The sequence below is a fragment of the Meles meles genome, chromosome 17, assembly GCF_922984935.1.
Source record: "Meles meles chromosome 17, mMelMel3.1 paternal haplotype, whole genome shotgun sequence".
Lineage (NCBI taxonomy): Eukaryota > Metazoa > Chordata > Mammalia > Carnivora > Mustelidae > Meles > Meles meles.
Window position 1 is genome coordinate 5,822,366 of NC_060082.1, and position 23,890 is coordinate 5,846,255.

The following is a 23,890-nucleotide window of genomic DNA, read 5'->3' on the forward strand; positions in this document are numbered from 1 at the left end:
TCGCCCGGAGGCGGACTAGGCTCCTCCTGCCTTTTCTCCCTGGTCCAGGGCCGCCGCCAGGGCCAAGCCCGGCCAGAACCCCAACCCCACCCAGCGCGGGCGATCATCTGGGGCAGGTGCAGCTGAGCACCGCCGTTCCCTTGGGCGGCTACTCTCCGCCGGACCCACAGGCCCTTTGGCGGATGGCTTTCCCGCCCGTGCCGCGTGGGCGCGATCCCGCGGGGCTGGGGAACGGAGCTGCGGTTGAGTGTGCGCACACGTGGGGTGCCATGGGGTGGCGTGAGTGTGGGTGGGTGTGTGGGGGTGGTTGGGTGGGTGTCCGCGGGGGCTCGTGCGCGCCGCACGCGTGTCGTGTGTAGGAGATGGAGGCCCCGGAGCGCCGCGAGCGTGGCCGAGGAGCGCTGAGGGTCTGAGCTCTGGCCCGCAGCTCTCCCTGGGGGTCCAACTCGGGCCGGTGGTGGAGAGGCAGGAGCCCTCGGCCGCTCGGGGCTGCTGGCTATCTGGCGGACAGGGAGCGCGGTGAGGGAGCGCCGCTGGGGTCCTCGGGTCCAGGCCGGGGGGGGGGGGCCGGGCTTGGGGCGCCCAGGTGGGAGGCCTGGGGATGCAGGGCTTCCTTCCGCCCAGCGCTCGGCGGAGCACTCATGCCGGGTTGGACTCCTGGGCCAGGCCCACCGAAGGCAGGGCCGTGTGGTGGGCCCGCGAGCAGATGGCTGGGCGGCCTGGGTCCCCGGCCGGAGGCAGGCGGGTGTGGCCAGGGTAAGGCGTCCAGGGCAGCGCGGGCCACCTGAGTGGGGTGTGGCGAGAATGGAACGGGGGCCGGGCGGGAAGGGCAGGGTGCTCGTCCCCCACCGTGCTCCTGGTGGCGGAAGCGCAGGGCTCTGAGAGCGAAGCACTGTTCAGCGGGCACCCGTGGGCGGGAGAAGCGAGGGCGGAGGGCTTTCGGCACTGGCGCACGCCGCTGGTCTGCAGGGGCCGGTGGGAGGGGCAAGAACGCAGCCCTCGGCAAGCGGGCGAGGAGGGAGTTGCCCAGGCCTGCGGCTGTGGGATCAGGTGAGAGAGGCGCGCGAGAGGGTGGACGAGGGCGTGTGCGCGCCAAGCCTGTGGTCCGGAGGGTCCAGGCGTCCGAGCTCCGTCCTGGGCCCCTTGCGCCGGGGTGTAGGGCCGCAGCGGCCCGCCAGGCAAGGACAGGGCTTGCCGGAGGGCGTGGCCCAGGCCCGCGGGGTCCCGTGCCCTGGTAGGGCAGGCCAAAAGGTGGGCCTGTCAGGAGTGGGATTCGAACCCACGCCTCCAGGGGAGACTGCGACCTGAACGCAGCGCCTTAGACCGCTCGGCCATCCTGACGGCGGGGCTGGGCGCGTCGCCGCTCGCCTGGCTGGGACCCGGCGCGAAGGCTGCCGCTGGCTGGCGGCGGTGTGGCTGCGCCAGGGACGGGACGCGCGCCGCCGCCGCCGCCGCCCTCGCACATCCCCCGGCGCGCGCCCAGAGGGCGGCGTCGGGCCCGCCTCTCTCGCCGCCGCCCCCAGCTCCTCCCCCTCTCCCTCCTCGGCCTCTGCCCTTCCTGGGCGCCCGTCCTCCTGGTCGCAGCCTCGCTTGTCCTGTGGGGCGGCTTCTCCCCGCGCGATCCGCGCCCGGCAGGGCAGAGGCCGTGGCGCGCTGGGAGTGTTGGGCCGGCGTCCGGGTCCGGGGTCCGTCCCGAGCCGGGCAGGGGGGCTGCTGGGACGGCGGACGACGTTGGTTTGGGGTCGGGTCCGGTGCGGCCCGCGGCGGGCGCCTGTGGAAAGCAGGGCGTCGAGGGCAGGGGTAGGCGTGGGCAGGCAGGCGGAGAGGGGTCGGGCGGCCGAACGGCCGCCGCCGTCCTCGTTAGTATAGTGGTGAGTATCCCCGCCTGTCACGCGGGAGACCGGGGTTCGATTCCCCGACGGGGAGGCGAGGCGAGACGCCCTTTTTGGGCGCCGCCGGCGCCGCCCCCGCTCCGCGCAAACGCTTGCCCCGCCAGGGCCCTTGTCCTCCTCCCTCCGGCGTGCGGCCAGAGGCCGCCAGGGCCACGACGGCCGCCCGGCCTGCTCACCGTCGACCACCGCCACCCTTTTGCCTTCCTCGGCGTCGGGGCGGCGCGCCGGCGGGCTCGCCACAGCCCAGCCAGGGCCTTCCGTCGTGCCCGGGCCACCCCGGGCTCCCCGGTTATTGGACGCCGCCCGGTCTGGGCGGGGCGGGGGCGGAGGACGGATGGAGGGGACCGGACGGGACGGGGCGGGACGCGGGGGACGGGTGGGCCGCGGCTGGGTGGGGTCCTCCGTGGGCGCGGGATGTGGCCTCACCCAGCAGCCTGTGGAGAAGGGCCGGGGCGAGCGCGTGGCGGGAGGGAGGCGGATCTCGGGGGACGGGGTTTCCCGGCCGGCAGAGGGGGCGTGGTGGGGGCGGGGGTGGTCCCCGGAGCGCCCCCCAAGGGCGGGTGGCGGGCGGGCCCGGGGAGCCGCCCAGCCGCGTGGGGCTGGCGCGGGTGGGACGCCGGGCGGCCTCTGCTGGCGCGAGCAGCTGCGCGGCGCTGTGGACCGGCGGGTCGTCGGGGCAGGGCCGCGGCGCGCTGGGCCGCCGAGGCGGTGACCAGAGCCGCGTGCAGACGCCGGGGCGAACCCTGGGCCGGCGTCTGGGGGCGGCCCGGGCTGTGCAGCGTTGGTGGTATAGTGGTGAGCATAGCTGCCTTCCAAGCAGTTGACCCGGGTTCGATTCCCGGCCAACGCAGCTGGCCAACCTTTTGCGCGTCTCCAGGGCCCCGGTGGCCAGGCCCCATGGCAGCCGGGAGCCCGGAGCGCCCCCGAGGCCGGCGCGCTGCGGTGCTGAGGCGGCCGGAGCGGGTCCGCAGGTTGAGCGCCGGTGGCAGGGGAGGAGGCGCACGGCGTTTTGAGGGCGCTGCCAGCGGGGCAGGCGGATTGGCAGGGCGGGGGGGGGTGGCTGGCGGTGGCCAGGCAGGGGCCCCGGAGCCCAAGCAGAGGCGAGCGGGTGGGATGGAGGCGCCGGGTCCAGGGGGTGCGGGCCAGGCGCGGCACCCGACGCTCCCTGGTGGTCTAGTGGTTAGGATTCGGCGCTCTCACCGCCGCGGCCCGGGTTCGATTCCCGGTCAGGGAAGCCTTTCTTCTTCCTCTCGGCCTACCCACCTCCGCAGCGCATCGGCACGCACCCCCTTTTAGCCCAAGCTCCATGGCTTCTCCCTGGCCCCGTGGCCAGGGCGCCCGCACCAGGCCAGCCGCCCCGTCCAGCCCGAGCCTTGCCCTGTCGCGTCGGCCAGGCCAAGCCTTTTGGCCTCGCAGGTGGGGTGGGACTTCCGCGCCTCCCCTGGACGCTCACCTGCCCCCGCGCCCCCCCTTCGCCCCTCGGACACCACCCCAGAGGCCGCGGCCGCCTCTGTCCCCGCGGAGGGGCCCCCAACAGACGCCGGGACGGACGGCCACCGCAGGGACTTGGACTCTCCCGCGGCACACCGGGGCCGCCCGTGACCAGCGACCCCTTGCTGCTTCCTGAGGTGCTAGTTGGCGGCGTGGGTGCCTTGAAGAGGAGGGGGCGGTGGGAGTGGGAGTCGGGTCACCTGCTGGAGCCCCTGGTCCCCTCCCTCGCCCCCCACCCTCGGGCCAGCCACCGCTGGGGCCAGCTTCCACAGCACCGGCCACCCCCGGGGCTGGCGGCGTCTCCCCGGCGCCGGCGGGTGTGGGTCACCTGGGTGGCGGGCTCCAGCCGGGATGGGAGCAGAGAGGCACACCGCGGCGCCCGGCACGTGGAGTGGGCAAAGCGAATCTGGGCGCGTCCGGGTAGCCCGGCCCCCGGGCAGCGGAGGTTGGCGAGCGGGGAGATGCAGAAGGCCGCCGGGGAGAAGCCAACAGCCCTGCCGCTGCGAGGCGGTGGAGGCACACCGGACGCACACACAGGGTGGGCTTGGGGCCAACCGCGTCACCAGTCGCCTGAATCCAAGGCAAAGTGGCCAGGGTGTTCCCTGCAACACCTGTCTTCCCCTCCGGTCTTTCCCACGGGCGCCTTCGGGCCCACCTAGCCCCGATCTCCTCCGCCCCTCTCTCCACCCCGTTCCCCGGGGTGTCCTCTTGTGCGGATGCTCCTCCGGCTCAGTCACAGGGCACAGTCTCCTTCCCGCCAGCGCTCGCACCCCTCGTCCGCAGGGGGTTTGCGGTCCACTCAGAGACGGTCTCCTACAGAGCCCCAGCGGACAGCCCGTGCGCCGCCCCAACCTGCCACAGCAGCCCACCCGCAGGACCGGGATGAGGTCGGGGCAGCGGTGGGAAGGAGCCCCTGTGAGCGCCCAGATCCTTCCCGTCGTCCCAGGAAGGCCCCTCTGCACCCTCGCGTGGGGGTGGCTGTGTGGGGGTGGGGGGTCGAGTCAGCGGCGGAGGGGGATAGGGCAGGATCAAGGTGTTGGCTGCCCTGGGTGGCCTCCCACGGGGGTGAGGGCACAGGGTGAAAAGGATCCCAGAAAGAGGGGAGGTCTGGGAGCAGCACGGGTGTGTGTGTTGACGGGGGAGGAGCGGGGCGAGGAACCGTGGGTCTGGTGGGACCCGGGGGAGACCGTGGCTGGCCACTCGGGCAGGGTCTCTGCAGAGGCTTGGGGCGGCAGGGGCCCCTTGCCCAGCTCCTTGCCCGGCACGTGTGTGCACCTGTGCAGGAGAATGAGATGCGAGGGAGGGGAGGGCACAGAGGGGCGGAGTGTGCCTGAGGATCCCGTGGGAGGCGGAGACCGAGTGCCGGCCTTGAGGGTGAGAGGTGGGTGGGGGCTACAAGGGGCGGGTGGAGACCGGAGGCTGGCGGGAGCAGCAGGCGGGCGGCGAGTGGTGGGGAGCGTGCCCCGGTGCCCTGCGAGAGGGCTGGAGGCTCCCCCGTGGTGGGAAGGACCCAGGAGGAGGAGGTGTGGGGGGCGGCAAAGACTGCTCTGCTGTGCTCTGCTCTGCTCTGCTGTGCTTTGCTGGGACCGTGCTGGGTGGTGGCGTGGGGCCCATGGGTGGGGTCCAAGGGGCGTGGGTGGGAAGCGGGCGGGCGGGCGGGCAGGCAGGCAAGGGCAACAGACAGAGTGAGCAGACCGCATCTGGGACCAGGCCTAGCGGTGGTGGGTGGGGGGGCGCGTCTGAGGGGAGATCCACCGCCCCCTGGAGATCTCAACCGCCTGTCATCGGGACGACAGGTCACGTCTCGGGGGTCGTCCTGGGGTTGGGATTCCGAGAGGCCAAAGGCACCAAGGCGACGCTGGATCATTTCCCCCGGATCAGGACGTGGCTAGGAGGGGCCGTGGAGGCCGGGGACAGGTGTGGGGATGTTGGGGCAGGAGGGGCTGGCAGGGGCGGCGGCGCAGGCTGCGCTGGTCCTCGTGTTGCTGGGTGTGAGCGACCGGGTGAGGACGGTAGTGGTGGACCTTTGCCGTCCATCGGTGACGGTCCGCGAGCTGCCGTGGTGGTGGTGTCGATGGTCCTGGCGGCGGCGGCGACCTCGGCGGTGGCGGGGACGGGGCCGGCGTCGGAACCGTGGGCCGTGCTGTCCGTGCCGGGGTGGTGGCGGTGGAGTGGGAGGAGGAGGAGGACTTCGGTGCTGTTGGTGACGAAGCCTATGCTGCTGCACGGGTCACACGGTGGACCCGGTCGTGCTGCTGATGGCGGCGGGACGGTGAAGGAGGCAGTGCTGTGGGCGGCGGTGCGGGAGCCGGCGTGGCGATGGTGGTCTAGGTCCTGCCGCCGCTGGTACTGGGGATGGGTGGTGGACTGGGTGGGGCGCGGGGTGGCCGAACGGACGGTGGAGGACTGGGCGCCGTTGGCACGGATGCCCGCGGCGATACGCTGGAGCTGGACGGGGTCCAGTTGGTGACGGCGTCGGTGACGGCGTCGGTGATGGTGAAGGACTTGAGTGCTGTTGGCCACGGAGCCCGTGGCGGTGTGGTGGCGGTGGGCTTGGTCCTGCAGGTGGCGGTGGTGGCGTTGGCGGCGGCCGCAGGGGTGCTGGCCCTGGTGCTGGCAGCGGTCCAGGCGCTGCCACGCTGGTGGGCTTGGTGGCTCCGCCGCCACTGCCACGGCTGCTGCTGTTGCCGAGAAGGGAAGGTTGGCGGTGCTGGAGGGGGAGCTTGGTGCCGGCGGTGGTCTTCGGGTTGGGAGCCCGGCGGAGTGGGCCTCGCTGGGGCAGCGACAGGATATAGAGCGCAGGGGGCTGGGGACGGGGGTGGGGGGGGGGAGGTGCGGGGGGGGGGCGGGGCGGCTGCCAGGGGTGCGTCCAAGAGAGTTTGTGAGGGTCCCTGTGGGGGAATGGGATGTATCAGCGCTAGGGGTGGCAAGTTCATGGCTCCTGGTTTTGCCAAGAGAGGAGAACCTTGGGGCCGTGGGTGGAGTGAGGCAGGGAGCGAGCAAGTGTGGCGAAAGGCGTGGAGGTGGGGCGAGGCGCCCGCGTGGGCGCGCTGCGGGGCGGGTGGGTGTGTGGTGGTGGGGGGGCCGTGGCGGCAGTGCCGGAAGGGCCCCGGGTGCTGAGGTCTTGAAGAGCAAAGGGGCAAGGAGAGCGTGTAGGCGGGCCCGGGGCCTTGGGGTGTGGGTTGAGTTTGGTCCCCTGGGCCAGCGAAGCGGAGAGGAAGGGAAGGGGCGTCGGGGCAGGGGCAGGGCTCCCGGGAAGGAGCCGAGCTGGCTGAGGCCAGCGGGCTCCAGCCGGGGAGAGAGGAAGCCCTTCTGTGCGCTGGGGCTGCAGGGCCAAAAGGGGACGGCGTGCTGCATGGGCCGGGAATCGAACCCGGGCCTCCCGCGTGGCAGGCGAGAATTCTACCACTGAACCACCCATGCACCGATGGCGGTGGTCAACCGACGGCTCCAAACAGCGGTCCGGGCCGGAGCCAGGGCCAGAAACGGAGCCAGGGCCAGGGCCAGGGCCAGGGCCAGGGCGGCGGTCAGGACCAGGGCCAGGGCCAGGGCGGGGGTCAGGACCAGGGCCAGAGCCAGTCGTGTGAGCCTCCTGTTCCGCTGGAGCAGGAGGCGGCCGCGTGGTCCAGAGAGGAGGCTGCACGCACGTCTAGAGCGCTTGGGAGCGGCGGCCGCGGCAGAGATGGGCCGAGCGAGGCACAGTCGCCCGGAGGCGGACTAGGCTCCTCCTGCCTTTTCTCCCTGGTCCAGGGCCGCCGCCAGGGCCAAGCCCGGCCAGAACCCCAACCCCACCCAGCGCGGGCGATCATCTGGGGCAGGTGCAGCTGAGCACCGCCGTTCCCTTGGGCGGCTACTCTCCGCCGGACCCACAGGCCCTTTGGCGGATGGCTTTCCCGCCCGTGCCGCGTGGGCGCGATCCCGCGGGGCTGGGGAACGGAGCTGCGGTTGAGTGTGCGCACACGTGGGGTGCCATGGGGTGGCGTGAGTGTGGGTGGGTGTGTGGGGGTGGTTGGGTGGGTGTCCGCGGGGGCTCGTGCGCGCCGCACGCGTGTCGTGTGTAGGAGATGGAGGCCCCGGAGCGCCGCGAGCGTGGCCGAGGAGCGCTGAGGGTCTGAGCTCTGGCCCGCAGCTCTCCCTGGGGGTCCAACTCGGGCCGGTGGTGGAGAGGCAGGAGCCCTCGGCCGCTCGGGGCTGCTGGCTATCTGGCGGACAGGGAGCGCGGTGAGGGAGCGCCGCTGGGGTCCTCGGGTCCAGGCCGGGGGGGGGGGGGGGCCGGGCTTGGGGCGCCCAGGTGGGAGGCCTGGGGATGCAGGGCTTCCTTCCGCCCAGCGCTCGGCGGAGCACTCATGCCGGGTTGGACTCCTGGGCCAGGCCCACCGAAGGCAGGGCCGTGTGGTGGGCCCGCGAGCAGATGGCTGGGCGGCCTGGGTCCCCGGCCGGAGGCAGGCGGGTGTGGCCAGGGTAAGGCGTCCAGGGCAGCGCGGGCCACCTGAGTGGGGTGTGGCGAGAATGGAACGGGGGCCGGGCGGGAAGGGCAGGGTGCTCGTCCCCCACCGTGCTCCTGGTGGCGGAAGCGCAGGGCTCTGAGAGCGAAGCACTGTTCAGCGGGCACCCGTGGGCGGGAGAAGCGAGGGCGGAGGGCTTTCGGCACTGGCGCACGCCGCTGGTCTGCAGGGGCCGGTGGGAGGGGCAAGAACGCAGCCCTCGGCAAGCGGGCGAGGAGGGAGTTGCCCAGGCCTGCGGCTGTGGGATCAGGTGAGAGAGGCGCGCGAGAGGGTGGACGAGGGCGTGTGCGCGCCAAGCCTGTGGTCCGGAGGGTCCAGGCGTCCGAGCTCCGTCCTGGGCCCCTTGCGCCGGGGTGTAGGGCCGCAGCGGCCCGCCAGGCAAGGACAGGGCTTGCCGGAGGGCGTGGCCCAGGCCCGCGGGGTCCCGTGCCCTGGTAGGGCAGGCCAAAAGGTGGGCCTGTCAGGAGTGGGATTCGAACCCACGCCTCCAGGGGAGACTGCGACCTGAACGCAGCGCCTTAGACCGCTCGGCCATCCTGACGGCGGGGCTGGGCGCGTCGCCGCTCGCCTGGCTGGGACCCGGCGCGAAGGCTGCCGCTGGCTGGCGGCGGTGTGGCTGCGCCAGGGACGGGACGCGCGCCGCCGCCGCCGCCGCCCTCGCACATCCCCCGGCGCGCGCCCAGAGGGCGGCGTCGGGCCCGCCTCTCTCGCCGCCGCCCCCAGCTCCTCCCCCTCTCCCTCCTCGGCCTCTGCCCTTCCTGGGCGCCCGTCCTCCTGGTCGCAGCCTCGCTTGTCCTGTGGGGCGGCTTCTCCCCGCGCGATCCGCGCCCGGCAGGGCAGAGGCCGTGGCGCGCTGGGAGTGTTGGGCCGGCGTCCGGGTCCGGGGTCCGTCCCGAGCCGGGCAGGGGGGCTGCTGGGACGGCGGACGACGTTGGTTTGGGGTCGGGTCCGGTGCGGCCCGCGGCGGGCGCCTGTGGAAAGCAGGGCGTCGAGGGCAGGGGTAGGCGTGGGCAGGCAGGCGGAGAGGGGTCGGGCGGCCGAACGGCCGCCGCCGTCCTCGTTAGTATAGTGGTGAGTATCCCCGCCTGTCACGCGGGAGACCGGGGTTCGATTCCCCGACGGGGAGGCGAGGCGAGACGCCCTTTTTGGGCGCCGCCGGCGCCGCCCCCGCTCCGCGCAAACGCTTGCCCCGCCAGGGCCCTTGTCCTCCTCCCTCCGGCGTGCGGCCAGAGGCCGCCAGGGCCACGACGGCCGCCCGGCCTGCTCACCGTCGACCACCGCCACCCTTTTGCCTTCCTCGGCGTCGGGGCGGCGCGCCGGCGGGCTCGCCACAGCCCAGCCAGGGCCTTCCGTCGTGCCCGGGCCACCCCGGGCTCCCCGGTTATTGGACGCCGCCCGGTCTGGGCGGGGCGGGGGCGGAGGACGGATGGAGGGGACCGGACGGGACGGGGCGGGACGCGGGGGACGGGTGGGCCGCGGCTGGGTGGGGTCCTCCGTGGGCGCGGGATGTGGCCTCACCCAGCAGCCTGTGGAGAAGGGCCGGGGCGAGCGCGTGGCGGGAGGGAGGCGGATCTCGGGGGACGGGGTTTCCCGGCCGGCAGAGGGGGCGTGGTGGGGGCGGGGGTGGTCCCCGGAGCGCCCCCCAAGGGCGGGTGGCGGGCGGGCCCGGGGAGCCGCCCAGCCGCGTGGGGCTGGCGCGGGTGGGACGCCGGGCGGCCTCTGCTGGCGCGAGCAGCTGCGCGGCGCTGTGGACCGGCGGGTCGTCGGGGCAGGGCCGCGGCGCGCTGGGCCGCCGAGGCGGTGACCAGAGCCGCGTGCAGACGCCGGGGCGAACCCTGGGCCGGCGTCTGGGGGCGGCCCGGGCTGTGCAGCGTTGGTGGTATAGTGGTGAGCATAGCTGCCTTCCAAGCAGTTGACCCGGGTTCGATTCCCGGCCAACGCAGCTGGCCAACCTTTTGCGCGTCTCCAGGGCCCCGGTGGCCAGGCCCCATGGCAGCCGGGAGCCCGGAGCGCCCCCGAGGCCGGCGCGCTGCGGTGCTGAGGCGGCCGGAGCGGGTCCGCAGGTTGAGCGCCGGTGGCAGGGGAGGAGGCGCACGGCGTTTTGAGGGCGCTGCCAGCGGGGCAGGCGGATTGGCAGGGCGGGGGGGGGTGGCTGGCGGTGGCCAGGCAGGGGCCCCGGAGCCCAAGCAGAGGCGAGCGGGTGGGATGGAGGCGCCGGGTCCAGGGGGTGCGGGCCAGGCGCGGCACCCGACGCTCCCTGGTGGTCTAGTGGTTAGGATTCGGCGCTCTCACCGCCGCGGCCCGGGTTCGATTCCCGGTCAGGGAAGCCTTTCTTCTTCCTCTCGGCCTACCCACCTCCGCAGCGCATCGGCACGCACCCCCTTTTAGCCCAAGCTCCATGGCTTCTCCCTGGCCCCGTGGCCAGGGCGCCCGCACCAGGCCAGCCGCCCCGTCCAGCCCGAGCCTTGCCCTGTCGCGTCGGCCAGGCCAAGCCTTTTGGCCTCGCAGGTGGGGTGGGACTTCCGCGCCTCCCCTGGACGCTCACCTGCCCCCGCGCCCCCCCTTCGCCCCTCGGACACCACCCCAGAGGCCGCGGCCGCCTCTGTCCCCGCGGAGGGGCCCCCAACAGACGCCGGGACGGACGGCCACCGCAGGGACTTGGACTCTCCCGCGGCACACCGGGGCCGCCCGTGACCAGCGACCCCTTGCTGCTTCCTGAGGTGCTAGTTGGCGGCGTGGGTGCCTTGAAGAGGAGGGGGCGGTGGGAGTGGGAGTCGGGTCACCTGCTGGAGCCCCTGGTCCCCTCCCTCGCCCCCCACCCTCGGGCCAGCCACCGCTGGGGCCAGCTTCCACAGCACCGGCCACCCCCGGGGCTGGCGGCGTCTCCCCGGCGCCGGCGGGTGTGGGTCACCTGGGTGGCGGGCTCCAGCCGGGATGGGAGCAGAGAGGCACACCGCGGCGCCCGGCACGTGGAGTGGGCAAAGCGAATCTGGGCGCGTCCGGGTAGCCCGGCCCCCGGGCAGCGGAGGTTGGCGAGCGGGGAGATGCAGAAGGCCGCCGGGGAGAAGCCAACAGCCCTGCCGCTGCGAGGCGGTGGAGGCACACCGGACGCACACACAGGGTGGGCTTGGGGCCAACCGCGTCACCAGTCGCCTGAATCCAAGGCAAAGTGGCCAGGGTGTTCCCTGCAACACCTGTCTTCCCCTCCGGTCTTTCCCACGGGCGCCTTCGGGCCCACCTAGCCCCGATCTCCTCCGCCCCTCTCTCCACCCCGTTCCCCGGGGTGTCCTCTTGTGCGGATGCTCCTCCGGCTCAGTCACAGGGCACAGTCTCCTTCCCGCCAGCGCTCGCACCCCTCGTCCGCAGGGGGTTTGCGGTCCACTCAGAGACGGTCTCCTACAGAGCCCCAGCGGACAGCCCGTGCGCCGCCCCAACCTGCCACAGCAGCCCACCCGCAGGACCGGGATGAGGTCGGGGCAGCGGTGGGAAGGAGCCCCTGTGAGCGCCCAGATCCTTCCCGTCGTCCCAGGAAGGCCCCTCTGCACCCTCGCGTGGGGGTGGCTGTGTGGGGGTGGGGGGTCGAGTCAGCGGCGGAGGGGGATAGGGCAGGATCAAGGTGTTGGCTGCCCTGGGTGGCCTCCCACGGGGGTGAGGGCACAGGGTGAAAAGGATCCCAGAAAGAGGGGAGGTCTGGGAGCAGCACGGGTGTGTGTGTTGACGGGGGAGGAGCGGGGCGAGGAACCGTGGGTCTGGTGGGACCCGGGGGAGACCGTGGCTGGCCACTCGGGCAGGGTCTCTGCAGAGGCTTGGGGCGGCAGGGGCCCCTTGCCCAGCTCCTTGCCCGGCACGTGTGTGCACCTGTGCAGGAGAATGAGATGCGAGGGAGGGGAGGGCACAGAGGGGCGGAGTGTGCCTGAGGATCCCGTGGGAGGCGGAGACCGAGTGCCGGCCTTGAGGGTGAGAGGTGGGTGGGGGCTACAAGGGGCGGGTGGAGACCGGAGGCTGGCGGGAGCAGCAGGCGGGCGGCGAGTGGTGGGGAGCGTGCCCCGGTGCCCTGCGAGAGGGCTGGAGGCTCCCCCGTGGTGGGAAGGACCCAGGAGGAGGAGGTGTGGGGGGCGGCAAAGACTGCTCTGCTGTGCTCTGCTCTGCTCTGCTGTGCTTTGCTGGGACCGTGCTGGGTGGTGGCGTGGGGCCCATGGGTGGGGTCCAAGGGGCGTGGGTGGGAAGCGGGCGGGCGGGCGGGCAGGCAGGCAAGGGCAACAGACAGAGTGAGCAGACCGCATCTGGGACCAGGCCTAGCGGTGGTGGGTGGGGGGGCGCGTCTGAGGGGAGATCCACCGCCCCCTGGAGATCTCAACCGCCTGTCATCGGGACGACAGGTCACGTCTCGGGGGTCGTCCTGGGGTTGGGATTCCGAGAGGCCAAAGGCACCAAGGCGACGCTGGATCATTTCCCCCGGATCAGGACGTGGCTAGGAGGGGCCGTGGAGGCCGGGGACAGGTGTGGGGATGTTGGGGCAGGAGGGGCTGGCAGGGGCGGCGGCGCAGGCTGCGCTGGTCCTCGTGTTGCTGGGTGTGAGCGACCGGGTGAGGACGGTAGTGGTGGACCTTTGCCGTCCATCGGTGACGGTCCGCGAGCTGCCGTGGTGGTGGTGTCGATGGTCCTGGCGGCGGCGGCGACCTCGGCGGTGGCGGGGACGGGGCCGGCGTCGGAACCGTGGGCCGTGCTGTCCGTGCCGGGGTGGTGGCGGTGGAGTGGGAGGAGGAGGAGGACTTCGGTGCTGTTGGTGACGAAGCCTATGCTGCTGCACGGGTCACACGGTGGACCCGGTCGTGCTGCTGATGGCGGCGGGACGGTGAAGGAGGCAGTGCTGTGGGCGGCGGTGCGGGAGCCGGCGTGGCGATGGTGGTCTAGGTCCTGCCGCCGCTGGTACTGGGGATGGGTGGTGGACTGGGTGGGGCGCGGGGTGGCCGAACGGACGGTGGAGGACTGGGCGCCGTTGGCACGGATGCCCGCGGCGATACGCTGGAGCTGGACGGGGTCCAGTTGGTGACGGCGTCGGTGACGGCGTCGGTGATGGTGAAGGACTTGAGTGCTGTTGGCCACGGAGCCCGTGGCGGTGTGGTGGCGGTGGGCTTGGTCCTGCAGGTGGCGGTGGTGGCGTTGGCGGCGGCCGCAGGGGTGCTGGCCCTGGTGCTGGCAGCGGTCCAGGCGCTGCCACGCTGGTGGGCTTGGTGGCTCCGCCGCCACTGCCACGGCTGCTGCTGTTGCCGAGAAGGGAAGGTTGGCGGTGCTGGAGGGGGAGCTTGGTGCCGGCGGTGGTCTTCGGGTTGGGAGCCCGGCGGAGTGGGCCTCGCTGGGGCAGCGACAGGATATAGAGCGCAGGGGGCTGGGGACGGGGGTGGGGGGGGGGAGGTGCGGGGGGGGGGCGGGGCGGCTGCCGGGGGTGCGTCCAAGAGAGTTTGTGAGGGTCCCTGTGGGGGAATGGGATGTATCAGCGCTAGGGGTGGCAAGTTCATGGCTCCTGGTTTTGCCAAGAGAGGAGAACCTTGGGGCCGTGGGTGGAGTGAGGCAGGGAGCGAGCAAGTGTGGCGAAAGGCGTGGAGGTGGGGCGAGGCGCCCGCGTGGGCGCGCTGCGGGGCGGGTGGGTGTGTGGTGGTGGGGGGGCCGTGGCGGCAGTGCCGGAAGGGCCCCGGGTGCTGAGGTCTTGAAGAGCAAAGGGGCAAGGAGAGCGTGTAGGCGGGCCCGGGGCCTTGGGGTGTGGGTTGAGTTTGGTCCCCTGGGCCAGCGAAGCGGAGAGGAAGGGAAGGGGCGTCGGGGCAGGGGCAGGGCTCCCGGGAAGGAGCCGAGCTGGCTGAGGCCAGCGGGCTCCAGCCGGGGAGAGAGGAAGCCCTTCTGTGCGCTGGGGCTGCAGGGCCAAAAGGGGACGGCGTGCTGCATGGGCCGGGAATCGAACCCGGGCCTCCCGCGTGGCAGGCGAGAATTCTACCACTGAACCACCCATGCACCGATGGCGGTGGTCAACCGACGGCTCCAAACAGCGGTCCGGGCCGGAGCCAGGGCCAGAAACGGAGCCAGGGCCAGGGCCAGGGCCAGGGCCAGGGCGGCGGTCAGGACCAGGGCCAGGGCCAGGGCGGGGGTCAGGACCAGGGCCAGAGCCAGTCGTGTGAGCCTCCTGTTCCGCTGGAGCAGGAGGCGGCCGCGTGGTCCAGAGAGGAGGCTGCACGCACGTCTAGAGCGCTTGGGAGCGGCGGCCGCGGCAGAGATGGGCCGAGCGAGGCACAGTCGCCCGGAGGCGGACTAGGCTCCTCCTGCCTTTTCTCCCTGGTCCAGGGCCGCCGCCAGGGCCAAGCCCGGCCAGAACCCCAACCCCACCCAGCGCGGGCGATCATCTGGGGCAGGTGCAGCTGAGCACCGCCGTTCCCTTGGGCGGCTACTCTCCGCCGGACCCACAGGCCCTTTGGCGGATGGCTTTCCCGCCCGTGCCGCGTGGGCGCGATCCCGCGGGGCTGGGGAACGGAGCTGCGGTTGAGTGTGCGCACACGTGGGGTGCCATGGGGTGGCGTGAGTGTGGGTGGGTGTGTGGGGGTGGTTGGGTGGGTGTCCGCGGGGGCTCGTGCGCGCCGCACGCGTGTCGTGTGTAGGAGATGGAGGCCCCGGAGCGCCGCGAGCGTGGCCGAGGAGCGCTGAGGGTCTGAGCTCTGGCCCGCAGCTCTCCCTGGGGGTCCAACTCGGGCCGGTGGTGGAGAGGCAGGAGCCCTCGGCCGCTCGGGGCTGCTGGCTATCTGGCGGACAGGGAGCGCGGTGAGGGAGCGCCGCTGGGGTCCTCGGGTCCAGGCCGGGGGGGGGGGCCGGGCTTGGGGCGCCCAGGTGGGAGGCCTGGGGATGCAGGGCTTCCTTCCGCCCAGCGCTCGGCGGAGCACTCATGCCGGGTTGGACTCCTGGGCCAGGCCCACCGAAGGCAGGGCCGTGTGGTGGGCCCGCGAGCAGATGGCTGGGCGGCCTGGGTCCCCGGCCGGAGGCAGGCGGGTGTGGCCAGGGTAAGGCGTCCAGGGCAGCGCGGGCCACCTGAGTGGGGTGTGGCGAGAATGGAACGGGGGCCGGGCGGGAAGGGCAGGGTGCTCGTCCCCCACCGTGCTCCTGGTGGCGGAAGCGCAGGGCTCTGAGAGCGAAGCACTGTTCAGCGGGCACCCGTGGGCGGGAGAAGCGAGGGCGGAGGGCTTTCGGCACTGGCGCACGCCGCTGGTCTGCAGGGGCCGGTGGGAGGGGCAAGAACGCAGCCCTCGGCAAGCGGGCGAGGAGGGAGTTGCCCAGGCCTGCGGCTGTGGGATCAGGTGAGAGAGGCGCGCGAGAGGGTGGACGAGGGCGTGTGCGCGCCAAGCCTGTGGTCCGGAGGGTCCAGGCGTCCGAGCTCCGTCCTGGGCCCCTTGCGCCGGGGTGTAGGGCCGCAGCGGCCCGCCAGGCAAGGACAGGGCTTGCCGGAGGGCGTGGCCCAGGCCCGCGGGGTCCCGTGCCCTGGTAGGGCAGGCCAAAAGGTGGGCCTGTCAGGAGTGGGATTCGAACCCACGCCTCCAGGGGAGACTGCGACCTGAACGCAGCGCCTTAGACCGCTCGGCCATCCTGACGGCGGGGCTGGGCGCGTCGCCGCTCGCCTGGCTGGGACCCGGCGCGAAGGCTGCCGCTGGCTGGCGGCGGTGTGGCTGCGCCAGGGACGGGACGCGCGCCGCCGCCGCCGCCGCCCTCGCACATCCCCCGGCGCGCGCCCAGAGGGCGGCGTCGGGCCCGCCTCTCTCGCCGCCGCCCCCAGCTCCTCCCCCTCTCCCTCCTCGGCCTCTGCCCTTCCTGGGCGCCCGTCCTCCTGGTCGCAGCCTCGCTTGTCCTGTGGGGCGGCTTCTCCCCGCGCGATCCGCGCCCGGCAGGGCAGAGGCCGTGGCGCGCTGGGAGTGTTGGGCCGGCGTCCGGGTCCGGGGTCCGTCCCGAGCCGGGCAGGGGGGCTGCTGGGACGGCGGACGACGTTGGTTTGGGGTCGGGTCCGGTGCGGCCCGCGGCGGGCGCCTGTGGAAAGCAGGGCGTCGAGGGCAGGGGTAGGCGTGGGCAGGCAGGCGGAGAGGGGTCGGGCGGCCGGACGGCCGCCGCCGTCCTCGTTAGTATAGTGGTGAGTATCCCCGCCTGTCACGCGGGAGACCGGGGTTCGATTCCCCGACGGGGAGGCGAGGCGAGACGCCCTTTTTGGGCGCCGCCGGCGCCGCCCCCGCTCCGCGCAAACGCTTGCCCCGCCAGGGCCCTTGTCCTCCTCCCTCCGGCGTGCGGCCAGAGGCCGCCAGGGCCACGACGGCCGCCCGGCCTGCTCACCGTCGACCACCGCCACCCTTTTGCCTTCCTCGGCGTCGGGGCGGCGCGCCGGCGGGCTCGCCACAGCCCAGCCAGGGCCTTCCGTCGTGCCCGGGCCACCCCGGGCTCCCCGGTTATTGGACGCCGCCCGGTCTGGGCGGGGCGGGGGCGGAGGACGGATGGAGGGGACCGGACGGGACGGGGCGGGACGCGGGGGACGGGTGGGCCGCGGCTGGGTGGGGTCCTCCGTGGGCGCGGGATGTGGCCTCACCCAGCAGCCTGTGGAGAAGGGCCGGGGCGAGCGCGTGGCGGGAGGGAGGCGGATCTCGGGGGACGGGGATTCCCGGCCGGCAGAGGGGGCGTGGTGGGGGCGGGGGTGGTCCCCGGAGCGCCCCCCAAGGGCGGGTGGCGGGCGGGCCCGGGGAGCCGCCCAGCCGCGTGGGGCTGGCGCGGGTGGGACGCCGGGCGGCCTCTGCTGGCGCGAGCAGCTGCGCGGCGCTGTGGACCGGCGGGTCGTCGGGGCAGGGCCGCGGCGCGCTGGGCCGCCGAGGCGGTGACCAGAGCCGCGTGCAGACGCCGGGGCGAACCCTGGGCCGGCGTCTGGGGGCGGCCGGGGTGTGCAGCGTTGGTGGTATAGTGGTGAGCATAGCTGCCTTCCAAGCAGTTGACCCGGGTTCGATTCCCGGCCAACGCAGCTGGCCAACCTTTTGCGCGTCTCCAGGGCCCCGGTGGCCAGGCCCCATGGCAGCCGGGAGCCCGGAGCGCCCCCGAGGCCGGCGTGCTGCGGTGCTGAGGCGGCCGGAGCGGGTCCGCAGGTTGAGCGCCGGTGGCAGGGGAGGAGGCGCACGGCGTTTTGAGGGCGCTGCCAGCGGGGCAGGCGGATTGGCAGGGCGGGGGGGTGGCTGGCGGTGGCCAGGCAGGGGCCCCGGAGCCCAAGCAGAGGCGAGCGGGTGGGATGGAGGCGCCGGGTCCAGGGGGTGCGGGCCAGGCGCGGAACCCGACGCTCCCTGGTGGTCTAGTGGTTAGGATTCGGCGCTCTCACCGCCGCGGCCCGGGTTCGATTCCCGGTCAGGGAAGCCTTTCTTCTTCCTCTCGGCCTACCCACCTCCGCAGCGCATCGGCACGCACCCCCTTTTAGCCCAAGCTCCATGGCTTCTCCCTGGCCCCGTGGCCAGGGCGCCCGCACCAGGCCAGCCGCCCCGTCCAGCCCGAGCCTTGCCCTGTCGCGTCGGCCAGGCCAAGCCTTTTGGCCTCGCAGGTGGGGTGGGACTTCCGCGCCTCCCCTGGACGCTCACCTGCCCCCGCGCCCCCCCTTCGCCCCTCGGACACCACCCCAGAGGCCGCGGCCGCCTCTGTCCCCGCGGAGGGGCCCCCAACAGACGCCGGGACGGACGGCCACCGCAGGGACTTGGACTCTCCCGCGGCACACCGGGGCCGCCCGTGACCAGCGACCCCTTGCTGCTTCCTGAGGTGCTAGTTGGCGGCGTGGGTGCCTTGAAGAGGAGGGGGCGGTGGGAGTGGGAGTCGGGTCACCTGCTGGAGCCCCTGGTCCCCTCCCTCGCCCCCCACCCTCGGGCCAGCCACCGCTGGGGCCAGCTTCCACAGCACCGGCCACCCCCGGGGCTGGCGGCGTCTCCCCGGCGCCGGCGGGTGTGGGTCACCTGGGTGGCGGGCTCCAGCCGGGATGGGAGCAGAGAGGCACACCGCGGCGCCCGGCACGTGGAGTGGGCAAAGCGAATCTGGGCGCGTCCGGGTAGCCCGGCCCCCGGGCAGCGGAGGTTGGCGAGCGGGGAGATGCAGAAGGCCGCCGGGGAGAAGCCAACAGCCCTGCCGCTGCGAGGCGGTGGAGGCACACCGGACGCACACACAGGGTGGGCTTGGGGCCAACCGCGTCACCAGTCGCCTGAATCCAAGGCAAAGTGGCCAGGGTGTTCCCTGCAACACCTGTCTTCCCCTCCGGTCTTTCCCACGGGCGCCTTCGGGCCCACCTAGCCCCGATCTCCTCCGCCCCTCTCTCCACCCCGTTCCCCGGGGTGTCCTCTTGTGCGGATGCTCCTCCGGCTCAGTCACAGGGCACAGTCTCCTTCCCGCCAGCGCTCGCACCCCTCGTCCGCAGGGGGTTTGCGGTCCACTCAGAGACGGTCTCCTACAGAGCCCCAGCGGACAGCCCGTGCGCCGCCCCAACCTGCCACAGCAGCCCACCCGCAGGACCGGGATGAGGTCGGGGCAGCGGTGGGAAGGAGCCCCTGTGAGCGCCCAGATCCTTCCCGTCGTCCCAGGAAGGCCCCTCTGCACCCTCGCGTGGGGGTGGCTGTGTGGGGGTGGGGGGTCGAGTCAGCGGCGGAGGGGGATAGGGCAGGATCAAGGTGTTGGCTGCCCTGGGTGGCCTCCCACGGGGGTGAGGGCACAGGGTGAAAAGGATCCCAGAAAGAGGGGAGGTCTGGGAGCAGCACGGGTGTGTGTGTTGACGGGGGAGGAGCGGGGCGAGGAACCGTGGGTCTGGTGGGACCCGGGGGAGACCGTGGCTGGCCACTCGGGCAGGGTCTCTGCAGAGGCTTGGGGCGGCAGGGGCCCCTTGCCCAGCTCCTTGCCCGGCACGTGTGTGCACCTGTGCAGGAGAATGAGATGCGAGGGAGGGGAGGGCACAGAGGGGCGGAGTGTGCCTGAGGATCCCGTGGGAGGCGGAGACCGAGTGCCGGCCTTGAGGGTGAGAGGTGGGTGGGGGCTACAAGGGGCGGGTGGAGACCGGAGGCTGGCGGGAGCAGCAGGCGGGCGGCGAGTGGTGGGGAGCGTGCCCCGGTGCCCTGCGAGAGGGCTGGAGGCTCCCCCGTGGTGGGAAGGACCCAGGAGGAGGAGGTGTGGGGGGCGGCAAAGACTGCTCTGCTGTGCTCTGCTCTGCTCTGCTGTGCTTTGCTGGGACCGTGCTGGGTGGTGGCGTGGGGCCCATGGGTGGGGTCCAAGGGGCGTGGGTGGGAAGCGGGCGGGCGGGCGGGCAGGCAGGCAAGGGCAACAGACAGAGTGAGCAGACCGCATCTGGGACCAGGCCTAGCGGTGGTGGGTGGGGGGGCGCGTCTGAGGGGAGATCCACCGCCCCCTGGAGATCTCAACCGCCTGTCATCGGGACGACAGGTCACGTCTCGGGGGTCGTCCTGGGGTTGGGATTCCGAGAGGCCAAAGGCACCAAGGCGACGCTGGATCATTTCCCCCGGATCAGGACGTGGCTAGGAGGGGCCGTGGAGGCCGGGGACAGGTGTGGGGATGTTGGGGCAGGAGGGGCTGGCAGGGGCGGCGGCGCAGGCTGCGCTGGACCTCGTGTTGCTGGGTGTGAGCGACCGGGTGAGGACGGTAGTGGTGGACCTTTGCCGTCCATCGGTGACGGTCCGCGAGCTGCCGTGGTGGTGGTGTCGATGGTCCTGGCGGCGGCGGCGACCTCGGCGGTGGCGGGGACGGGGCCGGCGTCGGAACCGTGGGCCGTGCTGTCCGTGCCGGGGTGGTGGCGGTGGAGTGGGAGGAGGAGGAGGACTTCGGTGCTGTTGGTGACGAAGCCTATGCTGCTGCACGGGTCACACGGTGGACCCGGTCGTGCTGCTGATGGCGGCGGGACGGTGAAGGAGGCAGTGCTGTGGGCAGCGGTGCGGGAGCCGGCGTGGCGATGGTGGTCTAGGTCCTGCCGCCGCTGGTACTGGGGATGGGTGGTGGACTGGGTGGGGCGCGGGGTGGCCGAACGGACGGTGGAGGACTGGGCGCCGTTGGCACGGATGCCCGCGGCGATACGCTGGAGCTGGACGGGGTCCAGTTGGTGACGGCGTCGGTGACGGCGTCGGTGATGGTGAAGGACTTGAGTGCTGTTGGCCACGGAGCCCGTGGCGGTGTGGTGGCGGTGGGCTTGGTCCTGCAGGTGGCGGTGGTGGCGTTGGCGGCGGCCGCAGGGGTGCTGGCCCTGGTGCTGGCAGCGGTCCAGGCGCTGCCACGCTGGTGGGCTTGGTGGCTCCGCCGCCACTGCCACGGCTGCTGCTGTTGCCGAGAAGGGAAGGTTGGCGGTGCTGGAGGGGGAGCTTGGTGCCGGCGGTGGTCTTCGGGTTGGGAGCCCGGCGGAGTGGGCCTCGCTGGGGCAGCGACAGGATATAGAGCGCAGGGGGCTGGGGACGGGGGTGGGGGGGGGGAGGTGCGGGGGGGGGGCGGGGCGGCTGCCGGGGGTGCGTCCAAGAGAGTTTGTGAGGGTCCCTGTGGGGGAATGGGATGTATCAGCGCTAGGGGTGGCAAGTTCATGGCTCCTGGTTTTGCCAAGAGAGGAGAACCTTGGGGCCGTGGGTGGAGTGAGGCAGGGAGCGAGCAAGTGTGGCGAAAGGCGTGGAGGTGGGGCGAGGCGCCCGCGTGGGCGCGCTGCGGGGCGGGTGGGTGTGTGGTGGTGGGGGGGCCGTGGCGGCAGTGCCGGAAGGGCCCCGGGTGCTGAGGTCTTGAAGAGCAAAGGGGCAAGGAGAGCGTGTAGGCGGGCCCGGGGCCTTGGGGTGTGGGTTGAGTTTGGTCCCCTGGGCCAGCGAAGCGGAGAGGAAGGGAAGGGGCGTCGGGGCAGGGGCAGGGCTCCCGGGAAGGAGCCGAGCTGGCTGAGGCCAGCGGGCTCCAGCCGGGGAGAGAGGAAGCCCTTCTGTGCGCTGGGGCTGCAGGGCCAAAAGGGGACGGCGTGCTGCATGGGCCGGGAATCGAACCCGGGCCTCCCGCGTGGCAGGCGAGAATTCTACCACTGAACCACCCATGCACCGATGGCGGTGGTCAACCGACGGCTCCAAACAGCGGTCCGGGCCGGAGCCAGGGCCAGAACCGGAGCCAGGGCCAGGGCCAGGGCCAGGGCCAGGGCGGCGGTCAGGACCAGGGCCAGGGCCAGGGCGGGGGTCAGGACCAGGGCCAGAGCCAGTCGTGTGAGCCTCCTGTTCCGCTGGAGCAGGAGGCGGCCGCGTGGTCCAGAGAGGAGGCTGCACGCACGTCTAGAGCGCTTGGGAGCGGCGGCCGCGGCAGAGATGGGCCGAGCGAGGCACAGTCGCCCGGAGGCGGACTAGGCTCCTCCTGCCTTTTCTCCCTGGTCCAGGGCCGCCGCCAGGGCCAAGCCCGGCCAGAACCCCAACCCCACCCAGCGCGGGCGATCATCTGGGGCAGGTGCAGCTGAGCACCGCCGTTCCCTTGGGCGGCTACTCTCCGCCGGACCCACAGGCCCTTTGGCGGATGGCTTTCCCGCCCGTGCCGCGTGGGCGCGATCCCGCGGGGCTGGGGAACGGAGCTGCGGTTGAGTGTGCGCACACGTGGGGTGCCATGGGGTGGCGTGAGTGTGGGTGGGTGTGTGGGGGTGGTTGGGTGGGTGTCCGCGGGGGCTCGTGCGCGCCGCACGCGTGTCGTGTGTAGGAGATGGAGGCCCCGGAGCGCCGCGAGCGTGGCCGAGGAGCGCTGAGGGTCTGAGCTCTGGCCCGCAGCTCTCCCTGGGGGTCCAACTCGGGCCGGTGGTGGAGAGGCAGGAGCCCTCGGCCGCTCGGGGCTGCTGGCTATCTGGCGGACAGGGAGCGCGGTGAGGGAGCGCCGCTGGGGTCCTCGGGTCCAGGCCGGGGGGGGGGGGGCCGGGCTTGGGGCGCCCAGGTGGGAGGCCTGGGGATGCAGGGCTTCCTTCCGCCCAGCGCTCGGCGGAGCACTCATGCCGGGTTGGACTCCTGGGCCAGGCCCACCGAAGGCAGGGCCGTGTGGTGGGCCCGCGAGCAGATGGCTGGGCGGCCTGGGTCCCCGGCCGGAGGCAGGCGGGTGTGGCCAGGGTAAGGCGTCCAGGGCAGCGCGGGCCACCTGAGTGGGGTGTGGCGAGAATGGAACGGGGGCCGGGCGGGAAGGGCAGGGTGCTCGTCCCCCACCGTGCTCCTGGTGGCGGAAGCGCAGGGCTCTGAGAGCGAAGCACTGTTCAGCGGGCACCCGTGGGCGGGAGAAGCGAGGGCGGAGGGCTTTCGGCACTGGCGCACGCCGCTGGTCTGCAGGGGCCGGTGGGAGGGGCAAGAACGCAGCCCTCGGCAAGCGGGCGAGGAGGGAGTTGCCCAGGCCTGCGGCTGTGGGATCAGGTGAGAGAGGCGCGCGAGAGGGTGGACGAGGGCGTGTGCGCGCCAAGCCTGTGGTCCGGAGGGTCCAGGCGTCCGAGCTCCGTCCTGGGCCCCTTGCGCCGGGGTGTAGGGCCGCAGCGGCCCGCCAGGCAAGGACAGGGCTTGCCGGAGGGCGTGGCCCAGGCCCGCGGGGTCCCGTGCCCTGGTAGGGCAGGCCAAAAGGTGGGCCTGTCAGGAGTGGGATTCGAACCCACGCCTCCAGGGGAGACTGCGACCTGAACGCAGCGCCTTAGACCGCTCGGCCATCCTGACGGCGGGGCTGGGCGCGTCGCCGCTCGCCTGGCTGGGACCCGGCGCGAAGGCTGCCGCTGGCTGGCGGCGGTGTGGCTGCGCCAGGGACGGGACGCGCGCCGCCGCCGCCGCCGCCCTCGCACATCCCCCGGCGCGCGCCCAGAGGGCGGCGTCGGGCCCGCCTCTCTCGCCGCCGCCCCCAGCTCCTCCCCCTCTCCCTCCTCGGCCTCTGCCCTTCCTGGGCGCCCGTCCTCCTGGTCGCAGCCTCGCTTGTCCTGTGGGGCGGCTTCTCCCCGCGCGATCCGCGCCCGGCAGGGCAGAGGCCGTGGCGCGCTGGGAGTGTTGGGCCGGCGTCCGGGTCCGGGGTCCGTCCCGAGCCGGGCAGGGGGGCTGCTGGGACGGCGGACGACGTTGGTTTGGGGTCGGGTCCGGTGCGGCCCGCGGCGGGCGCCTGTGGAAAGCAGGGCGTCGAGGGCAGGGGTAGGCGTGGGCAGGCAGGCGGAGAGGGGTCGGGCGGCCGGACGGCCGCCGCCGTCCTCGTTAGTATAGTGGTGAGTATCCCCGCCTGTCACGCGGGAGACCGGGGTTCGATTCCCCGACGGGGAGGCGAGGCGAGACGCCCTTTTTGGGCGCCGCCGGCGCCGCCCCCGCTCCGCGCAAACGCTTGCCCCGCCAGGGCCCTTGTCCTCCTCCCTCCGGCGTGCGGCCAGAGGCCGCCAGGGCCACGACAGCCGCCCGGCCTGCTCACCGTCGACCACCGCCACCCTTTTGCCTTCCTCGGCGTCGGGGCGGCGCGCCGGCGGGCTCGCCACAGCCCAGCCAGGGCCTTCCGTCGTGCCCGGGCCACCCCGGGCTCCCCGGTTATTGGACGCCGCCCGGTCTGGGCGGGGCGGGGGCGGAGGACGGATGGAGGGGACCGGACGGGACGGGGCGGGACGCGGGGGACGGGTGGGCCGCGGCTGGGTGGGGTCCTCCGTGGGCGCGGGATGTGGCCTCACCCAGCAGCCTGTGGAGAAGGGCCGGGGCGAGCGCGTGGCGGGAGGGAGGCGGATCTCGGGGGACGGGGATTCCCGGCCGGCAGAGGGGGCGTGGTGGGGGCGGGGGTGGTCCCCGGAGCGCCCCCCAAGGGCGGGTGGCGGGCGGGCCCGGGGAGCCGCCCAGCCGCGTGGGGCTGGCGCGGGTGGGACGCCGGGCGGCCTCTGCTGGCGCGAGCAGCTGCGCGGCGCTGTGGACCGGCGGGTCGTCGGGGCAGGGCCGCGGCGCGCTGGGCCGCCGAGGCGGTGACCAGAGCCGCGTGCAGACGCCGGGGCGAACC

The 23,890-nt window shown here is 73.7% G+C and overlaps 17 non-coding genes across 17 annotated transcripts; 10 read left to right on the top strand and 7 right to left on the bottom strand.

Moving 5' to 3' along the window:
- Nucleotides 1-1,258: 1,258 nt before the first annotated feature.
- Nucleotides 1,259-1,341, bottom strand: TRNAL-CAG. The gene has a single exon. It is a non-coding gene; the product is annotated as a tRNA-Leu (tRNA).
- A 513-nt stretch (nt 1,342-1,854) lies between these two features.
- On the top strand, nt 1,855-1,926 carry TRNAD-GUC. Its single transcript has one exon. It is a non-coding gene; the product is annotated as a tRNA-Asp (tRNA).
- A 744-nt stretch (nt 1,927-2,670) lies between these two features.
- On the top strand, nt 2,671-2,742 carry TRNAG-UCC. The gene has a single exon. It is a non-coding gene; the product is annotated as a tRNA-Gly (tRNA).
- A 312-nt stretch (nt 2,743-3,054) lies between these two features.
- TRNAE-CUC lies at nt 3,055-3,126 on the top strand. The gene has a single exon. It is a non-coding gene; the product is annotated as a tRNA-Glu (tRNA).
- A 3,609-nt stretch (nt 3,127-6,735) lies between these two features.
- Nucleotides 6,736-6,806, bottom strand: TRNAG-GCC. The gene has a single exon. It is a non-coding gene; the product is annotated as a tRNA-Gly (tRNA).
- Nucleotides 6,807-8,346: 1,540 nt separating this feature from the next.
- Nucleotides 8,347-8,429, bottom strand: TRNAL-CAG. The gene has a single exon. It is a non-coding gene; the product is annotated as a tRNA-Leu (tRNA).
- A 513-nt stretch (nt 8,430-8,942) lies between these two features.
- TRNAD-GUC lies at nt 8,943-9,014 on the top strand. The gene has a single exon. It is a non-coding gene; the product is annotated as a tRNA-Asp (tRNA).
- A 744-nt stretch (nt 9,015-9,758) lies between these two features.
- Nucleotides 9,759-9,830, top strand: TRNAG-UCC. Its single transcript has one exon. It is a non-coding gene; the product is annotated as a tRNA-Gly (tRNA).
- A 312-nt stretch (nt 9,831-10,142) lies between these two features.
- Nucleotides 10,143-10,214, top strand: TRNAE-CUC. Its single transcript has one exon. It is a non-coding gene; the product is annotated as a tRNA-Glu (tRNA).
- A 3,609-nt stretch (nt 10,215-13,823) lies between these two features.
- Nucleotides 13,824-13,894, bottom strand: TRNAG-GCC. The gene has a single exon. It is a non-coding gene; the product is annotated as a tRNA-Gly (tRNA).
- Nucleotides 13,895-15,430: 1,536 nt separating this feature from the next.
- TRNAL-CAG lies at nt 15,431-15,513 on the bottom strand. Its single transcript has one exon. It is a non-coding gene; the product is annotated as a tRNA-Leu (tRNA).
- A 513-nt stretch (nt 15,514-16,026) lies between these two features.
- Nucleotides 16,027-16,098, top strand: TRNAD-GUC. The gene has a single exon. It is a non-coding gene; the product is annotated as a tRNA-Asp (tRNA).
- Nucleotides 16,099-16,841: 743 nt separating this feature from the next.
- Nucleotides 16,842-16,913, top strand: TRNAG-UCC. Its single transcript has one exon. It is a non-coding gene; the product is annotated as a tRNA-Gly (tRNA).
- Nucleotides 16,914-17,223: 310 nt separating this feature from the next.
- Nucleotides 17,224-17,295, top strand: TRNAE-CUC. Its single transcript has one exon. It is a non-coding gene; the product is annotated as a tRNA-Glu (tRNA).
- A 3,609-nt stretch (nt 17,296-20,904) lies between these two features.
- On the bottom strand, nt 20,905-20,975 carry TRNAG-GCC. The gene has a single exon. It is a non-coding gene; the product is annotated as a tRNA-Gly (tRNA).
- Nucleotides 20,976-22,513: 1,538 nt separating this feature from the next.
- Nucleotides 22,514-22,596, bottom strand: TRNAL-CAG. Its single transcript has one exon. It is a non-coding gene; the product is annotated as a tRNA-Leu (tRNA).
- Nucleotides 22,597-23,109: 513 nt separating this feature from the next.
- On the top strand, nt 23,110-23,181 carry TRNAD-GUC. The gene has a single exon. It is a non-coding gene; the product is annotated as a tRNA-Asp (tRNA).
- The last annotated feature ends 709 nt before the right edge of the window (nt 23,182-23,890 follow it).